The 16,344-nt window shown below is 54.4% G+C and overlaps 1 protein-coding gene across 7 annotated transcripts in view; it reads right to left on the reverse strand.

Moving 5' to 3' along the window:
* Window positions 1–13,933: 13,933 nt before the first annotated feature.
* AHDC1 (AT-hook DNA binding motif containing 1) overlaps window positions 13,934–16,344 on the reverse strand; it is a 71,667-nt gene continuing 69,256 nt past the window's right edge. For 5 of the 7 annotated variants that reach the window (XM_030912782.1, XM_030912779.1, XM_030912784.1 and 2 more), the window contains one exon: window positions 13,934–14,587. The gene's annotated coding sequence lies outside the window, so the exon portion shown is untranslated. The remainder of the gene's footprint in view (window positions 14,588–16,344) is intronic. The other 2 variants (XM_030912778.1, XM_030912780.1) reach the window with 1 other exon arrangement.

Below are 16,344 nucleotides of genomic sequence, written 5' to 3' on the forward strand. Positions count from 1 at the left end.
TGAGGTTGGGCAGAGTGAGCCTCAGGAGAGGGTGGCGGAAGAAACAAAGGAAGAGCATGGGGACCTCCCTCAGTCTTCTGCCTTCACACCCTCCTTCAGTGCAGGTTGAAGACTTTCTTTCCTTCTCTCCTTCAGACCTTTGTTCCTCCATCTGTGTGTCTATCCATCCGGCCTGCAAACTCTCCAAGCCCCTCCCTTTTGTGGGGCCTCAGAGAGGACGCAGATCCCATCCCAAACTAAAGGTGAGGCAGGGACCCAATTCAGGGCTCCGGACACCTGAGGCACACCCGTGGCTGGCCAAGGACCTTGGCACAGCTGCCTCCTCCCTCGGTCCCTCCTTAGGCAACACTCCAAGCTGAAAAGGCCCTTGGAGATCATCTCCTCCGATCCACGACAGCCAGCCAGATAAAGAAACTGAGGCCTGGACAGCCCAAGATCCCACAGCAGTTCCGTTTTTGAGCTGACAATGTACCAATTATGCGGGCCTGCTGGGGAGGCGGCTTTTGGCTCTCCCGGCCCTGCTGACAGCTGTGTTCCCAGTGGCAGCTGGAATGCTGGTGGGAGGCCTGTCTGGCCTTTGCACCCTGACTCCCCAGGGCAGAGCCAGGTGGCTCTAGTGGGGCCCAGGGCTGGGAGGTGGGGTGGGCAGACAACCCTGAAGGGTGAGTTGGGGCATGGGATGGCTGGAAGAGAAGGGAGGCAGCACTGATTTTGGAGACTAAAGCAGAAGCCCTGAGGTCTTGTTCCAGCTCTGTCACTCTCTTGCTGGGTAACCTTGGGTGGATTGTTTGACCTCTCTGAACCTTAGTTTTCTTATTTCTAAAATAGTGCTAATTTTGTAGACTGAAAACCTTTTGTCAATAGTGGTAGCTACACAGAGGCAAAGAATTTTTATCATTGGGCTGAAAGGCTAAGATTCCAGAGGGGGAGGGACTAGCCTGAGGCCACAGAGCACTGAACTGGACGCAAGGATTTGGAGCTGGAGGAAGTGTCCAGTTCATACTATTCACTTACTGAAGGAGCAAATAGAACCATAGAGGGGGAGCAAGTTCCCCAAGGTCACCCTGTGAGTCTGGGGCCAGTGTGGGCCAAGAGCCAGGCTGTGCACAAGGTCCCCTGCCCAGCTGCCTCGCTTGCTCATCCAGCCCCCTTGGTTTTGTCTCCCCCAGTGAGTGGGCGCAGAACGGGCCCAGCTTCCTTCCTGCCGCCCTGCCCGCCGTCTGCCACGTTGGCATCCACCCTCAGCCTTCTCGCCCCTGCTGCTGCTGCTGCTGATGCGGCATCAGCCGAGACCAACCCGCCGAGAGTTTGCCCAGAGCAGTCAGGGCTGCCGGAGCCGGGGCTGGGCTGGCTGGCTGACTCTGCCAGACAGGAGGGAGCGAGCCAGCCGGTGGAGGGAGGGAACAAGGGCTGAGCCAGCCCCCAGCCTTCCCAGCCCTTCCCCACCCTCACTGGCCAAGGGAAGGAGGCAGGAAGCTGGGGTTGGGGGCCGGGGGCTGCAGTATCTGAGAGTGAGGTTCCGCTAGCTGGGTCTGTCCGTGGGAGCATGCACACATATGTGTGTGCATGGAAGAGCATGTTGGGGTGATTTGTGAGTCTGTGTTTGCCTCAATGTGCACAGGTGATAATGCTATGTGTGTAAGTTTGTGCCGACATCAGGGCCACTGTGTGTTTGTGTAAGCACAAGGGAAAGCTGTGTGCCCTGAGTTTGAACTCGGGCCTGTGTACAGAGACACGTGGGATCTAGCAGTGTGTGCACATGGTAGCGGATGGGCACCATGTCAGTGCCAATAAATATTTGTATGCACAAAAGAGTCGGTACGTGTGCCTGAGTTTGTGTATGTCACGTCTGGGTGTGTTGGAAGCCCCTGTGATTTTTATGGTGTACAAGAGGATAATAGCATAACTGTGGGTTTGAGCTTGTCGGTGTATGTGCAAGGGACAGTGTGTGTGCAGAAGGGAACGCTGCAGGTGGCTGGGATTTTGTGCATGTCTCGTGCCCAGAAAGGCACTGTACTGGTGGTGTGGGCTAGTCCAAATGTCCAGAGGGGAGGTATGGGCGCTTCTGTGCCCAACAGACTTTGTCTGTGTGGTTGTTGAGAGTGACTCAGGGGAACACTGTGTGACTGTATATGCTTTGGCTGTGTGTACAGGGAACAGGCAGCACAGGCATTGTGTTTCTGTGGTTGCATTTACACAGGGCGGTGGCGGCAGTGGTGGTGGTGATGGTGACGGTGCTGTGCTACAGGTTTGCACTTGTTTCTCTGTGTGGCAAGGCCCTGCGTGTGACTGCGTTTGTGCGTGTCTGTGAGCGCGGTGTGCTGGAAACTGCGTGCTTGGGTCTGTGGCAGGCTGAATGGAGGAGGGCGGAGGGAGTCCATGGCTGTGTTTGTACTTGTCTGTGAGCCCGGGGTCAGATGCGCTCCATGTGCTACCTCCTGTGTGCACAGGTGGCCGCTGTGTCCAACCGTGTCTTTGTGTGTTTCGGGTCGCCTGAATGTGCACAGGCGGAGGACATGGAGGGGGGGATTTGAGTGCGTGCCTGTGCAGGCCCCTTTAACGTGGCAAGTCTAAGAAATGTCGGCCTTCTTGGCAGCAAATCTGGGCTTGGTTCCACTGGGGGTGTCTGCAGAGAGGGGCTCTTAGAAGGGACGTGCTTGAGCGAGAGAGACAGGAAGGGAAGGGGGGGCCAGCCCCAGCTCGGGGTTTCCAGGAGGGAAAGCCAGACATTGGAACTTGTCAACGCTACCTCCTACCCTGCCCCCACCTTCCACTGCTGCCTCCCCTCCTGGCGCCTGAAGGCTGCTGGCAGACGGACAGACAGACAGACAGTGCACACATAGACTGGCTCATAGGCACAGAGCCCAAACCTGAGCCCCCTAAATGCACAACCCTGGACACTGAGGTCCAGAGAGGGCAAAGGAAGTGGCTGAGTCTTGGAGGAGCACACGTGTTTATGTATGTTGGGGGCAGGGGGGTGCTGTTGGCCTCCGGTGCTTCGATCCAGACTGGAGCCCAGGCCTAGGGCGGGAAAGAGGCTGCAGAGAGCCTCTGGGGAGGGACTTTTATGGCCCTAACCAGGCCCTCAAGGTCCCCAGCCCCTCTCCCTGTTTATACAACTGCTGCAGTGTCTTTGAGAGTCCTGTTGCCTCAGAAAAACACCTACCGCAACTCCCTGTTTGTAGAGAGGCAGAAGAGACCCAGAGAGGAGCAGCAGCTGATCCAGGGTCACACAGCAGAACCAGGACTGGAACCCGGGCTTCCTTCTCCTAGCTGTGCATGTTGGCCCATGGACCACTTAGTCCTATCTTCCCTTGGTCCATTTAGCTCTTTCTCCCTCCCAGGTCTTCGGGATATAATGACCTCTTTTTTGTGTTGCTGTTGTTGCCCAGGTGATATGTCTGTCTGCCTGTTAGTCCATCTGTTTGTCACAGGGCTTCAACACCCTCTGGCAGAATATGGAAGAGAAGAGGGCTTGGTTTTTGGTCAAGGGCTATTGGAGAGGTAGGGGTGGGATGGGGAGACAGAGAAACAGAAGGAAAGAAATTTGAGACGAGAGGAAGGAAGAGAGAAGAGCAAGGGGAGGGCACTGGCGGCAGAGCTGAGAAGCCTAGGCTCCCCTTTACCTCCACCTCCAGCCTGGGCACAGGGGCGAGCTCTGAGCTCAGAGACTCTGAGTCCTGCCTCTTGGGGCCTTGGGAAGGGGATCTCAGGGCTCCTCCAGGGTCTGAGCCCAACCCTCAAACCCTGGGGGCAGCTGGGTTGGAGTCCTAGGAGCAGTATTCAGGGTGCAGGTGTGGGATGCAGTGACCGAACTGCCCTCATGGGAAAAGGAGGGAGGGGATTGCGGGTACTGAGCGGGCATGAACCTGGGCATGCATTGACTTAGGGTGTGTAGTCTCTTTGGAGCAGGGTTGTTGAGAGTGTGCGTGAGGTTGTGAGTATGCTAGGACTCTGTGTGGACAGCTATGAACAAGCTGGGACTTCAGCCGGGAGGGGAAGGACTGCAGGAATGTGTGTCTGTGACCGGCAGGGGAGTGGTTGTGTATGTGTGGAAAGATTTGTGTGAACCCGCCTTACATGTTCTTGGGAAGGCTGTATCCTGTGTACGTAGGCAGGTGAACTGTATAGCTCTGTACAATTGTGTGTGTTGTGTGTCTGGATGAATGTGTATCATGTGTTTGAATTGCGTAAGTATTTATATGTTAACTGTGTAATTGCGTATATGTGTAGATGTGTACACGTGTTTGTAATTATCTTGAGGCATACGTGTGGAGTTATCTGTATGAGTCTTGCCTGTAGGTTGTATGTGCAATCGTGTGTATTTGTGGAATAGTGAATATTAGGAAGCTGTTCACATGTGCGGTTGTGTATTTTGGGGGATTAGGTTATATGTGTGGTTCTTTTTGAGATGGAGTTTTACTCTTGTCACCCAGGCTGGAGTGCAGTGGTAGGATCCTGGCTCACTGCAACCTCTGCCTCCTGAGTTCAAGCAATTCTTGTGCCTCAGCCTCCCGAGGAGCTGGGATTACCGGTGTGTGCCACCACGCCCGGCTAATTTTTGTATTTTTAGTAGAGACGGGGTTTTGCCATGTTGCCCAGGCTGGTCTCGAACTACTGGCCTCAAGTGATCTGTCCGCTGCGACCTCCCAAAGTGCTGGGATTACAGGTGCAAGCCACCGTGCCCGGCCTATATTTGTGATTCTTAAGGCTATACTTTATTTTTTGTTTATTGTCGAACTTCCCCTGTCAGAATGTAAACTCTATGAGGACTGAAATTTTTATCTATTTTGCTAACTGTATTCCTAGTGTCCAGAATAGGGCCCAATACTTAGTAGGCACTGGATATGTATTTCTCCAATGAATGATGAATAAGAGTGTGCATGCTTGGCAGGGTGTGGGAAGTGTGTTATGTGTATGAATCGTGTGTGTGTGTGTCTGGATGTGTGAATGGATACATTTTTGTGTCCGGATATGTGAGGTTTCTAGCATAAGTGGCCTATGAACCAAGTGTGTCCACAGGTGCATGTGTGTCTAGGTGTGTGACTGTTTACCTGAAGCTGGGCCACGTCTGTGAGCATTGCACACAACTGTGTGCGTGCACAGTTGTGTGTGCTTGTACATGGGGTTGGGAAGGCGCTGTCGACTTCTCCCAGCCTTCAGCACTCACTCAGCTTCACCCCAGGTCGCCTGCTGCGAAATGTCAGTGGCAGAGAAGCTAAAAATATCTGCTCTCCTCCTTCTGCTCACTGCTCGGGCTGATGGGACTGTGGGGCCCCAGCCGGCCCCTTGGGCCCTAGGGGGAGGAGGAACTGTTGGATGAGGGGGCGGGGTACAGGGGAAGGAAGGGAGGCCCTCCTCAGTACACACCCTTCCCCCTTTCCTCTTGGGCTCCAAAGCCAGGCTACAGGCTCACCTCTTTCAGGAAGCCCTCAAGAACCCCCCAGGAGCTTGTGTGTCTGTGTGTCTATCTACCTGGCAAGGAGATATGGCCCCCATCAGACTGGAGCTCCAGGGGGCAGGTCTTTGCCTCTTCTGCCCATCTAGGGACTCCAGGGGACTCAGCTCTGTCTCCTTCAGACCAGGGGCTCCCAGGGAAAAGACTAGTGCTGTCTCCTTTCTAAGCCTGAGGGTTACGGATGCAGCCCAGGCCAGACAGGGCTTCACTGGGCTCTGGTTCTGGGGCCACTAGGGCCCTCTGACCCCAGGGCAGACCTGCTGCGATGAAGAGCGTGTGGGTAGGGAGGAGTCTCAGCTCTGCCCACACCACACCCTAGGCTGGCACGTGTTTGTGCTATGGGTACTTGTGTGGGTGCAGGTGGGACATGTCAGGGCCCGTGGTCCTCTGGGGGCCTGTGTCTCTCCACATGTTGGGCTCCTGCCTGCATCAGTGGTGTCAGCGACTGCCTGCCTTGGGCACTGTGGTCAATCAGTACAAGTTGGATGTGTTGTGTGTTTCTCTGTTTTTTGTTTTTTGTTTTTTATTAGATAGAGTCTTGCTCTGTCGCCCAGGCTGGAGTGCAGTGGCACAATCTCTGCTCACTGCAACCTCCACCTCTCGGGTTCAAGTTATTCTCCTGCTTCAGCCTACCGAGAGTTGGGACTACAGGCGTGTGCCACCACACCCAGCTAATTTTTTGTATTTTTAGTAGCGACAGGGTTTCACCACGTTAGCCAGGATGGTCTTGATCTCCTGACCTCAGGTGATCTGCCTGCCTTGGACTCCCAAAGTGCTGGGATTACAGGTATGAGCCACCACACCCGGCCTTCTCTGTGTTCTTGTGTGTGCACATGGATGACTCTGTATGTGGGTTTCTGCCTTTCATTGTGCAGGCCTGCAGACACTAGCAGGGATGGACTCTGCATTCATGCGGGAATTGCCGATGTCACCATGGGGGGTTTCTGTTTGTGTGTCAGTATGTTCAAGCGTGTGTCACTGTCCGATGGTCAGTGCCTGTCCTGTGTATGGAGGTGTATGTGGGTGTATCTGTGTGTCAGTGTTTCGATTACCATGTTTCTGTGTGTCTGTGTGTCTGTATGTCTGTCTTCCTGGTTGTCATTATGTCTACGGCACCTCCGTGCCTGTGTTGTGTGCCTAGGTCAGTTTGATTTTGCAGGTCTGTAGGGCCACGTGTCCCTCTGTATGTTGGTGTTTTCCATGTGGGTTGGAATCTGCCTCTGCTTTTCCTAGTCTCCCACCATTTCTGTGTGGAAGGCCTTAGGCATTGTGTGTGTGCATGTGTGTGTGTACAGCAACTTTCCCCAGCCCCAAAGCCTGCAGCCCTGAGATCTGCTCTCCCACTCTTTCTCCGTTGGACTTCAGGTGGGAGCTGAAGCAAAGAGGGCAGGCAGGCAGGGAGCCCACGACAGCCGGGGGCCAGGGCCAGGCTGCCACGAGGGCCCTACCTCAGCTTTCCTCCAAGCAAGCGCTAAGCCAGAGCCTCGGTTACATGTAAACACCAGCTGTGTCAAGACGGCGCAGCTTCTTCTAGGTCAACAGACAGCTGTGGGGTTGCTAGGCAACCGCCTGGCTCCCCCCCCCTCCATTAGGCCCCCTCCCACTGGCTCTACCTGCAAACCCTCTGTTGGCTCCCCCCACGCCAGGATAGGCCTCTCCCCTCCGCGCCAATTAACACAGCGGGATTGAGGGGGTAGGGGGTCAGGGTAGCTCCGGGACTGGAATTAAGGTATGAGGAGGTGTTAACCCTTCACGTGCCACCACCCCCTCCACCTAGTCCTGGGGCACTTCACGAACCCCTAACTTCACCAGTCACTTTAGGGCCTGGGTGATGAGGAGCAGGTCCTGAGGGATGGGGACCCTCAGAGCAAACACAACCAGGACTGGAGAGATGCTGGAGGCAGATGGCACAGGGCTTGGTCAAGGCCTCTCCCTTCCCCAGCCAAGCCTGGGGGAAGGAAGGGTTAAATTCCCCCTTTATTTTCCCTGTCCCGCCCCCTCCAGGACAGCCACCCCATTTCCAGGGCAGCACCTGCGCTCCCAGCTGCCGTGCCCGCTTGATGCCTGAGCCCAGGCCAGGCAGCCCCCGCAGCGCCCGGCCCTCGCCCTTGCCGGACCCAGCGCCGCCCTTTGCCCGGCCTGGGACTTCTCTGCCGGGAAAGGGGAGGCGAGGGCCCCCAGGCCTTCGGCAAGGGGATCAGGCCCTCCGAGTAGGGTGCGTGGGCCCAGGCCGCCAACCCCTGGGGTGACTTGGCTGGAGCCGGAGGAAGGAGTTGGAGGAGCGAGCCCGGCCGGCAAGGGGGCAGTTGTGGGGGCAGCGCCCGTGGCTGCCCCATTAGTATGCGGCCGCGCTCCGCGCGCCATGGCAACAGCTCCCCCCGCGCCGCGCTAGCCGGGCAGCCCCGGGCGCAGCGCGCACCTCTCCTCCCACAGGTGGCGGCGCGCACGGGCACGCACGCACAGACGGCCCGGGCGCCTAGGGGGGCGCCGGGGGCGCCAGGTGCGCTGGGGCGTCCTGACGCCCGTGCAGCCGCCCATGGGCGTGTCCCCAGGTGCTCCGGAGTGAGGCCCGAGGGAGGAGTGTGTCCTCGAGGACGTTCTACCCGTGCCTGGGTGTGCCCCTCAGTGGGTCTCTCGGCGGGCCTGCCGTGCCTTTATGTCGGTCTCCGATTGTCCTGGAGGGTCTGTGCCTGTCTGTGCTCATCTGCCTCCTTAGCCCCGAGTGCTTGAGTGTGACTGCCACTGTTAACCGAGCGTACCTGTGCCTCTGTATGTGTCTGTACGCGCCCAAGGGGTGTGTGTGTGTCCGTGTCCGCGTCCATGGCGCTGGGTTTTCCCCAGGAGGAACGCCCTGGGTGTGTCTGCGACTCTGGATGTCCATGTGTGTCTGAATGAGTACCTGTGTGTGCGCCTTTGTGTCTGTGTGTGTGGCCCGTGGATATCTGTGTCTGGCATCCATGCGTGTTTTGGGTGTGGCTGTGTGTGGACTTTTGTACGTGTATGTCCCTGTAAGTGCCCCCAGGAGCCCCTCTCTCCACGCATGTCACTGTGTGTTCCCGTGAGTGCCCCACGTCTCCTGGAGTGTGGCTGTGTGTCCAGGGGCTGCTGGCTCTTTGCCCTCCTCGGCTTCACTCCCTGCTGCCTGAGTGAGCCGACACCTGCTCCCTGAGCTCTGGGCCCCCCTCCCCCAACCTGGCAAGGACAGGGAAGGACAGGGAGGCAGAGGCAGAGGCACACATGGAGACAGAGACAGAGACATGCAGGGAGACACAGCCAAGTAGGCTGGAGAGGTGGAGATCCAGTCACGTGATCAGCCTCAAAGCCCAAGACGGAGAAGAGAGGCACAGAGATGCCAAGATCCGGACATTAGAGAGAGGGAGACTCAGAGGCACACAGAGACCCAGAGCACGGCGTCCGGAACTGCAGAAACAGAAGAGATCAAGGATGCAGCTCTCCAGCCTCCCTTCCTCTCTCCCTCCCTCCCACTCTAGAGTTTCCAGCCCCAGCTGTGCCTCCCCCACATACCCAAAGCAGAGTTCTCCTGGCCCTGGGACTGGAAGCCAGCCTCCTCACAGCTGGCTGTGTGTGTGTGGACACGTGTACATGCATGTGCGCATCTGTGTGACGCACTGGGCTAGTGCTTACCTTGTACACAGCCCTCCCTCATTAAACACCTCCTCTGCCCACCACCACTGTTCACATTTTCACAGGCCCAAATCATGCACACCTTTACACACATGCTACACAGCCAGCCACACTCATTCAAGCCCAGAAACATGTCCTGGGCCTCCCTCTCTCAATCCCATCCACAAAGGGCCAGAAGACCCAGCACACACAGCCCCACCAGAAAGTCTCTCCCCATCCTAAGCTCTGTGGGTCAGATGTCCACCCCTTTCCCCACTCAGCAACCCTCGAAGGGCTCGAACCCCTGCCATTCACAGGGAAAAACTCATGACTAGGCCGGGCGCGGTGGCTCAAGCCTGTAATCCCAGCACTTTGGGAGGCCGAGATGGGTGGATCACGAGGGCAGGAGATCGAGACCATCCTGGCCTACACGGTGAAACCCCGTCTCTACTAAAAAATACAAAAAACTAGCCGGGCGAGATGGCAGGCACCTGTAGTCCCAGCTACTCGGGAGGCTGAGGCAGGAGAATGGCGTAAACCCGGGAGGCAGAGCTTGCAGTGAGCTGAGATCGCGCCGCTGCACTCCAGCCTGGGCGACAGAGCGAGACTCCGTCTCAAACAAACAAACAAATAAACAAACAAACACCCATGACTAAATATGTCAGTTCCATCAGACTAGACACTCAAAGGCAGGGCCCCGACTGTCCTGCTCACTGTTGATTCCCTAAGTGCCTTCGACAGTGCCTGAAAGGTGCTTAAGAAATGTTTGAATGAATGTGTTCACACCAGGTCTCTCAGAAAACCCATAGTAATTGACAGCCACTCAGAGTGAAAAACACGAATGGATACAACAGTGTACATACAAGAAGTCATCATATGCACACCTAGGACAGTACACTAAATACAGGTGTGTGTGACACTCAGCTCAACAGCTCAATTAGAGGTTATCCAGTTGGCTGTGCATTGGAATCACCCAAGAAGCCTTCACAAATCCCCATGCCCAGGCCCCATCCCAGACCCATAAAATTGGAATATTTTTGGGTAAGACTTGGGCATCGGCATTTTGAAGCTCTCCAGGCAATTCCTTTCTAGGATCTAGAACCCCTTATGTACACGAATAGACTAACAAGTGTTGACACAGGGGTTATAGCCTGGCATGGGAGTAGAGAGGATTTTCACTTTTTTTTTTTTTTTTGAGATGGAGTCTGGATCTGTCACACAGGCTGGAGTACAGTGGCGCCATCTCGGCTTACTGCAACCTGTGCCTCCCGGGTCAAGCGATTCTCCTGCCTCAGCCTCCCGAGGAGCTGGAACCACAAGCGTGTGCCACTATGCCCAGGGATTGTCACTTTTAACTGTACAGTGAAGCACAGACTTCTGAGCCAGACTGCTTGGTCTGTACTCTGGTGTCACCACTTAGTAATGCTGGTTTGAACCTACTCACTGAGTGGTCTTCATAAATTCTCTCTGCACTTGAGTCTCCTGTCTGTAAAATGGGGGTAATAATCATTACAAATAAGCCTCATAGGATTCTGGTGGAGACCAAACACATTAATATATATATAAAGTGTTTGGAACAGCTGGCATATATAAATGCCATATATCTATTATTAAAAATTTTAAATTATAGAATGGATTTTTGGATTTTATAAGCAGATTCCACCCCCCCCCCCCAAACTGTGAAAAGCAAGGGAGGCCAGGTGCAGTGGCTCACGCCTGTAATCCCAGCACTTTGGGAGGCCGAGGCGGGTGGATCACGAGGTCAGGAGTTCAAGCCCAGCCTGGCCAGCATGGTGAAACTCTGTCTCTACTAAAAACACAAAACTTAGCTGGACGTGGTGGCGGACACCTGTAATCCCAGCTACTTGGGAGGCTGAGGCAGGAGAATTGCTTCAACCTGTGAGGCGGAGGTTGCAGTGAGCCAAGATTTCTCCACTGCACTCTAGCCTGGGCGACAGAGCAAGACTCCGTCTCAGAAAAAAAAAAAAAAAAAAAAAAAAAAAAAAGAAGAAAAGAAAAAGGAAAAAAAAATTTAAAGAAGAAAAAAAAAGGTTGGGCATGGTGGCTCACACCTGTAATCCCAGCACTTTGGGAGGCCAAGCCGGGAGAATTGCTTGAGGTCAGGGGTTTGAGACCAGCTTGGGAAACATGGCAAGATGCCATCTCTAAAAAGCAGAAATAAAAAAAAAATACAAAAAGGGGGGAAAAATAAAGGAAGGGCTTAAAGCCTAGGCCAACCTACTTCTGCCACTTTCCATGTGAGCTTTGGACCAGGCCCTTACTCTGTGTCTGGGAACCTGTCTTCTCATCTGTAAACCAAGTGAGCATCTTTCTCTACCTCAAGGATTGTTCGAAGAATAAACACCTCAGGGAAGTGTTTAATAAATGATGGTGAAACCCACGTATCTGAAAACCACATTGCCTTGATGCATTCTGGGATCAGGTGTGGCACCATGGTGGCGGTAGGGCCCTGACCTCTGAAAAGAACAGATCAAAACAGAGTGTGCCCCAAACCTGCACCATACACTGTGCAGAGTGTCTGCTGCCCTTGCCTAAGGGCACAGAGAACGTTCCATCCCAGAGGCCCTGGTCTATCTCCCGAGTCTGGTCTCCAAAGTACACCATGGCCCGCCTCACCCCTTCCTAAGCAGCAGACCCTAGGCTGAAACCTCTCCCTTCCCTGAGCGCCCATTCCCTTGCTGCCCCTCCCTTCCCATCTCCTGGAGCCCCTGTTCTCACCAAGCATTCCTCCCATCGCTTCCCTCTCGCTATGCGCCTCTCTTCATAGTGAACTCTCATCTTCCCTTGAGTTAAGGGGCTCCTTCACTGTGCCATAATCACCTCGTCAAACTCCCATTTCCTTCCTGGGTCTCGTCTCTCTGCCCCAGTTCCAGAGCCCTGGGGTCCACAACCCTTCACTGCCCTTCCTCTCCCTCTCAAGTTCCTCTCCTATCTCATGTTGAGCCCCAGTCCCTTCCACTGTGCAATCCACCACTGTCCCCTCCCCTCCCCGAAACCTCCTATGGGCCACCACCTCTCTGAGCCCTCAGCTGGACTCACCAGGCCCCACTCTGGTTCCCCTAACGCCAACTGGGCCCAGCCTGCCCCACCTGGAGAGCCTCCCCAAGTCTCCTGCTTCCTCAGCAGCTGCTACACACAGGCATTTTCTCCCTGCAGGTGACTCTTGGGGCTGAACACAGGCTTCTCTTGGCCTATCTCAGCCTCACCCACTGCTTTCTCTGATGCTCCCTACCCGCTCCAGTCAGGCTCCACCCTACCCAGAGTGACCTTGCCAAAGCCCTCTCCCCTCCCTAAACACAGGGTGTGCCCAACAGAGCTAACCTCGTGTGGCTCTTGCCTCCTGTTAGCCTTTCGAATCTCTGGGCCTTTGCACATCCTCTTCCTCCTCCAGGAACTCCCTCCCAGCACCTTAGGCTTGGCTCCATAAACACTTTCTCCTGGGAGAAGCCCTCCTCCCTAACTCTCAGGGAGTCTCACTGCTTCTTGCCCCCACTTCCAGCTCCATACTGCATCGTTAGCTGAGTGTAGTGTTGTCTTCCCTGTCAGCAGTCAGGAAGCGTAGGGTAATGTCTTCATCTCTGAGTCTGGGGGATGCAAGGAGGGGGCTTGGTGGGTGGATGAGCCTTTTACATCCAGCACAGAGGCTACAGTTTCAGGACTGTGGCCTGAGTCCTCCTGCCTCTTTTTCCAGACAGGTGTGCCCAGGTGTGTTTCCTCCTCAGACCACGGGCTCCTCTGACTCTCCTGAGGCCAGGGCCTAGCTGGCTGGGTCAGGGAGGGCAGGCCCCGTGGTACTACCCCTGGACCTCTCCCTGAGCTTCACTGAGGAGGGACATGAAGCCACGCTCAGCAGAACTGAAACATAAAATGGGTCTATGGGAAAAACTGCTTCCCAAAGACCAGGGAGGCCAAAGTGGGCACCATTTGGGCAAGGGCACCCAAGAGGTCCCCAAAGTCAGGGATCAGGAAACAGCTCAGCTCTTCCAGCCCACCAGACGCAGGCACATGGTTAGTTCTCTTTTTCCACAGTTTACCAAAGCTGGGAGGAAACATTTGGAGTTCAGGGTAGACAGAAAGGGGAGGGCAGAGCAACACTGGGGTGAATGGCCTGATTATATTCCAGGTTCTGCATAAGCAGATGTGGGTATGTTGGGGTAAAATGAAGGGCCTGGAGGCAGAGAAGACTGATGACCCGGGGCAAATGGGAGATACACAGACAGGGGGTACTCCATTCTTAGTGGGAAAGGGAGGCCCCACGAGGGTTCCTGGACTTACGATGGAATGAGTGTCGCCAAGAGAGGTGTCCCTGAACCAGAGTAGAACTGTGAGGCCCAAAGGCCATGAATATAGGACACACAAAGGGACTCCAAAGTACACCATGGACCTTGGATGGAATAAGGGGATCCAGAAGCAAGAGCCCCAAACTCTGGCCCATGATGGAGGTTCCTCAGGGAGAGGAAACCCAGGATTTGGGGAGACCTTGGACTTGGATAGAATATAGGGTCTCAGAGGAGACCCAGGACCTAGGACAAAATGAAGGTCCAAGAGGCAGAATCCCTGGACCTGGGACTGAATGCATGATCAAGGGCCAGGATGTCCTTGGTAGCAGAGTGGGGAGCTCAGAGGTAGGGGAGACCCAGGGCCTGGAGTAAAATGGGGAGGAACCTAGATCCAAGGGTGACCAAGATCTCAGGCAGAAGGGAGAACTCAGTGGCCGGGAACACATGCAGGTATTTCAACTCCTCTGGAGAACCAGTAGCTGGTGACAAAACCCAGCGGTGTCCCTTCCATGGCCCTCCACCCTCACTCCCCCTTTCACAAGACACAAGGTTGGTTTTTTTTTTTTTTTTTTTTTGCTTTTTTTCATTTCTTTTTAATACAAACTTGGATCTTTGGGTGTGTCCTGCCAACAGAAAACAACAACAACAACAACAGAAGAGAAAACCCAAAAGAGTGAAAAATAAGAAAGAAAAAAAAAAGCTCCCGCAAGAGGTTCTTCTCCCTCCCCCCCACCATGCGAATTTGCACACCACGGGACCACAGCAGGTTTACAGAATGCAATATACAATCCACGATTTATAATAAAACAGTATATACAATAAATAGGATATTGTTCATTTTTGTCAAACGACCTGTAGATAAATTTCTCAGTGCATACTTGCAGGGGCTCTGGACACCTCGGGGCCCCGCTCGCAACCTCTTGCACACGCTCGCTCTCTCGCTCTCTCTTTTTTTTTTTTGTCTTTTTCTAAAACTGTGTTTTGTTTTTAAGTTTTGTACATTTTTAAAAAGTATTTACAATTGCTGGTTTTGTGCAGAAAGGGCTCACCTTCGGCTTCTGCGTGGAGGAGATGGGCGGGGGGGGGTGGAGGGAGATGGGTCTGCAAGGGGTGTAGGGGGCAGGGTGGGAGGCAGAGGGGCAGGCGCTCCTGCCAAAGGACGATGTGGACGCTGGGAGGGATCTTGGCGTTGGTTTTCTGAAAGCTGCAAAGAAACACAAGAGAAGAGGCAGGAGTGAGCGGCAGGCATCGACTGCTCTGAGATCAGGGAAGTGAAGAGGGAGACCCTCACCCAGCTCCTCCTCCTAGGATTCGTCCGGGAAAGCTACCCATTGTTCTTTCTCCTGAAAACTCAGACCTGCCTTCTCTGAGCCCAGTTTACCCATCTGTAAAATATGCATGTCCAAGCCCCAAACCACAGGGTGAAGCAGGTGCTGGTTGAGGAGTTGGGGTTCCAGGCAGTGGAATTTGTTAAGAGCTTGGGCTCTAGAATCAGACACAGCTGAGTTCAAATACCAGTGCTACCCTTTAATAGCGCTGTGACCTTGGGCATGTTGTTGGACTTCTGTGAGCCTCAGTTTGCCCATCTGTAAAAAGAAGATAACTGAACTACCCCACTGGTTTGTTGGGAGGACTCAGTGATATAGGCAGAGGAAGCCTGGTCCTTAAGTGCATAATAAATTATACTGATTACTATTCATTATTATTTTTCTGGGGCAGTTGGGCTCTCCAATCCTGCCTCCTCATGTCATGATGAGTTTAGTAATTCCCCCAACTTAGGCTGTTCTGAGGAATGACATCATGGGCAGGGCAGGGCCTCAGCACACAGCACAGGTGTGAACCACTGCTTTTATTTCTTCTAAATCCAATCCTCTTCTTACCAATGCCATTTTGTTCCTTAGAGAGGTGAGGTGAGGAGGAAGTCTTTCTCAGTGAAGGAACAGAAACTGCCCAACACAATGCCATCTGTGTTTGGCTTAACCCTGCCTTCCTGAAGCTCAGACACTCCCAAGTTCCCAGTTCCTCCCATCGCCACACACTCGAGATTGGAAGTACCCCTTTTTCCCAGACAGTTCTCATTATGCTTGCGGGGCCCTGGGGATCTGACTTCCCTACCCAGACCCCCAGCTTGGCTAGACCCTCTGGATTCACAGCTCTGCTAGGGTGAGTGAGAAGGTCCCCTGAAGGACAGGGTTGGGCTCGGGACTTCCTAAGAGCTCCAGTCATTAGCCTGGTCCTTTCAGACTTCTGTCCTCCTCTCAGAGCCCCGAGACACACATCTCCCACCCTCAGTGTGCAACCATCTCCATCCGAATTAAGGGGCGAGGAGAGGATGCTGAAGCGGCCTCCTCAGGTTCCTTAGGAGCCCATCAGTCCTCCCCCACACCAGCAGGAACCAGGCGGCGACAGAAAGCCTTTCCTCCCTTGTACTTTCTTGGCTTCCCTTTCTACCAGAACCACATTTAAATTCTGCTCAGCCTCGGCTGCTGTCTGCTGGGCAGTCAGCCCCAGGGACGACTTTTGTCCTGAGGCTGGACTTGCCAGGACTACCCCAAGGTCCAGGGGAACCAGGTGGGCTCCTGCAGAGGCAGGGCAGCACCCCATTCTGGTGGATCAGACCAGGTGGCAGGCAGAGGCATGGGAGAGGAGAAGAGCTGCATCTTTGTTAAGCTGTCAGGTCGCCTGCAGTTACAGGAGGATGGAATACTAGCCGTAGGGGCAAGCGGTGTGCCTGGGAGGGTGACAGCTGTGCTGCAATGGGGTGATAGGTAGAAAAGCAGCTCTTGGGGCAGGGGCTGCTGTTGGGATGAATGCAAGCTCTCCACAGTCAGGTGGTAAACAGGCTGCAGAGACAAGAGGGGTGTCTATTAGGGAGCAGAAGGATTTTATCTGGGGTAACTGCTTGAGCCAGAGGGTTGGGGGCATCTATCCAGAGGACAGCTCTATTGCGGTTGAAGAACA

Source organism: Rhinopithecus roxellana, chromosome 12 (genome assembly GCF_007565055.1).
Source record: "Rhinopithecus roxellana isolate Shanxi Qingling chromosome 12, ASM756505v1, whole genome shotgun sequence".
NCBI lineage: Eukaryota > Metazoa > Chordata > Mammalia > Primates > Cercopithecidae > Rhinopithecus > Rhinopithecus roxellana.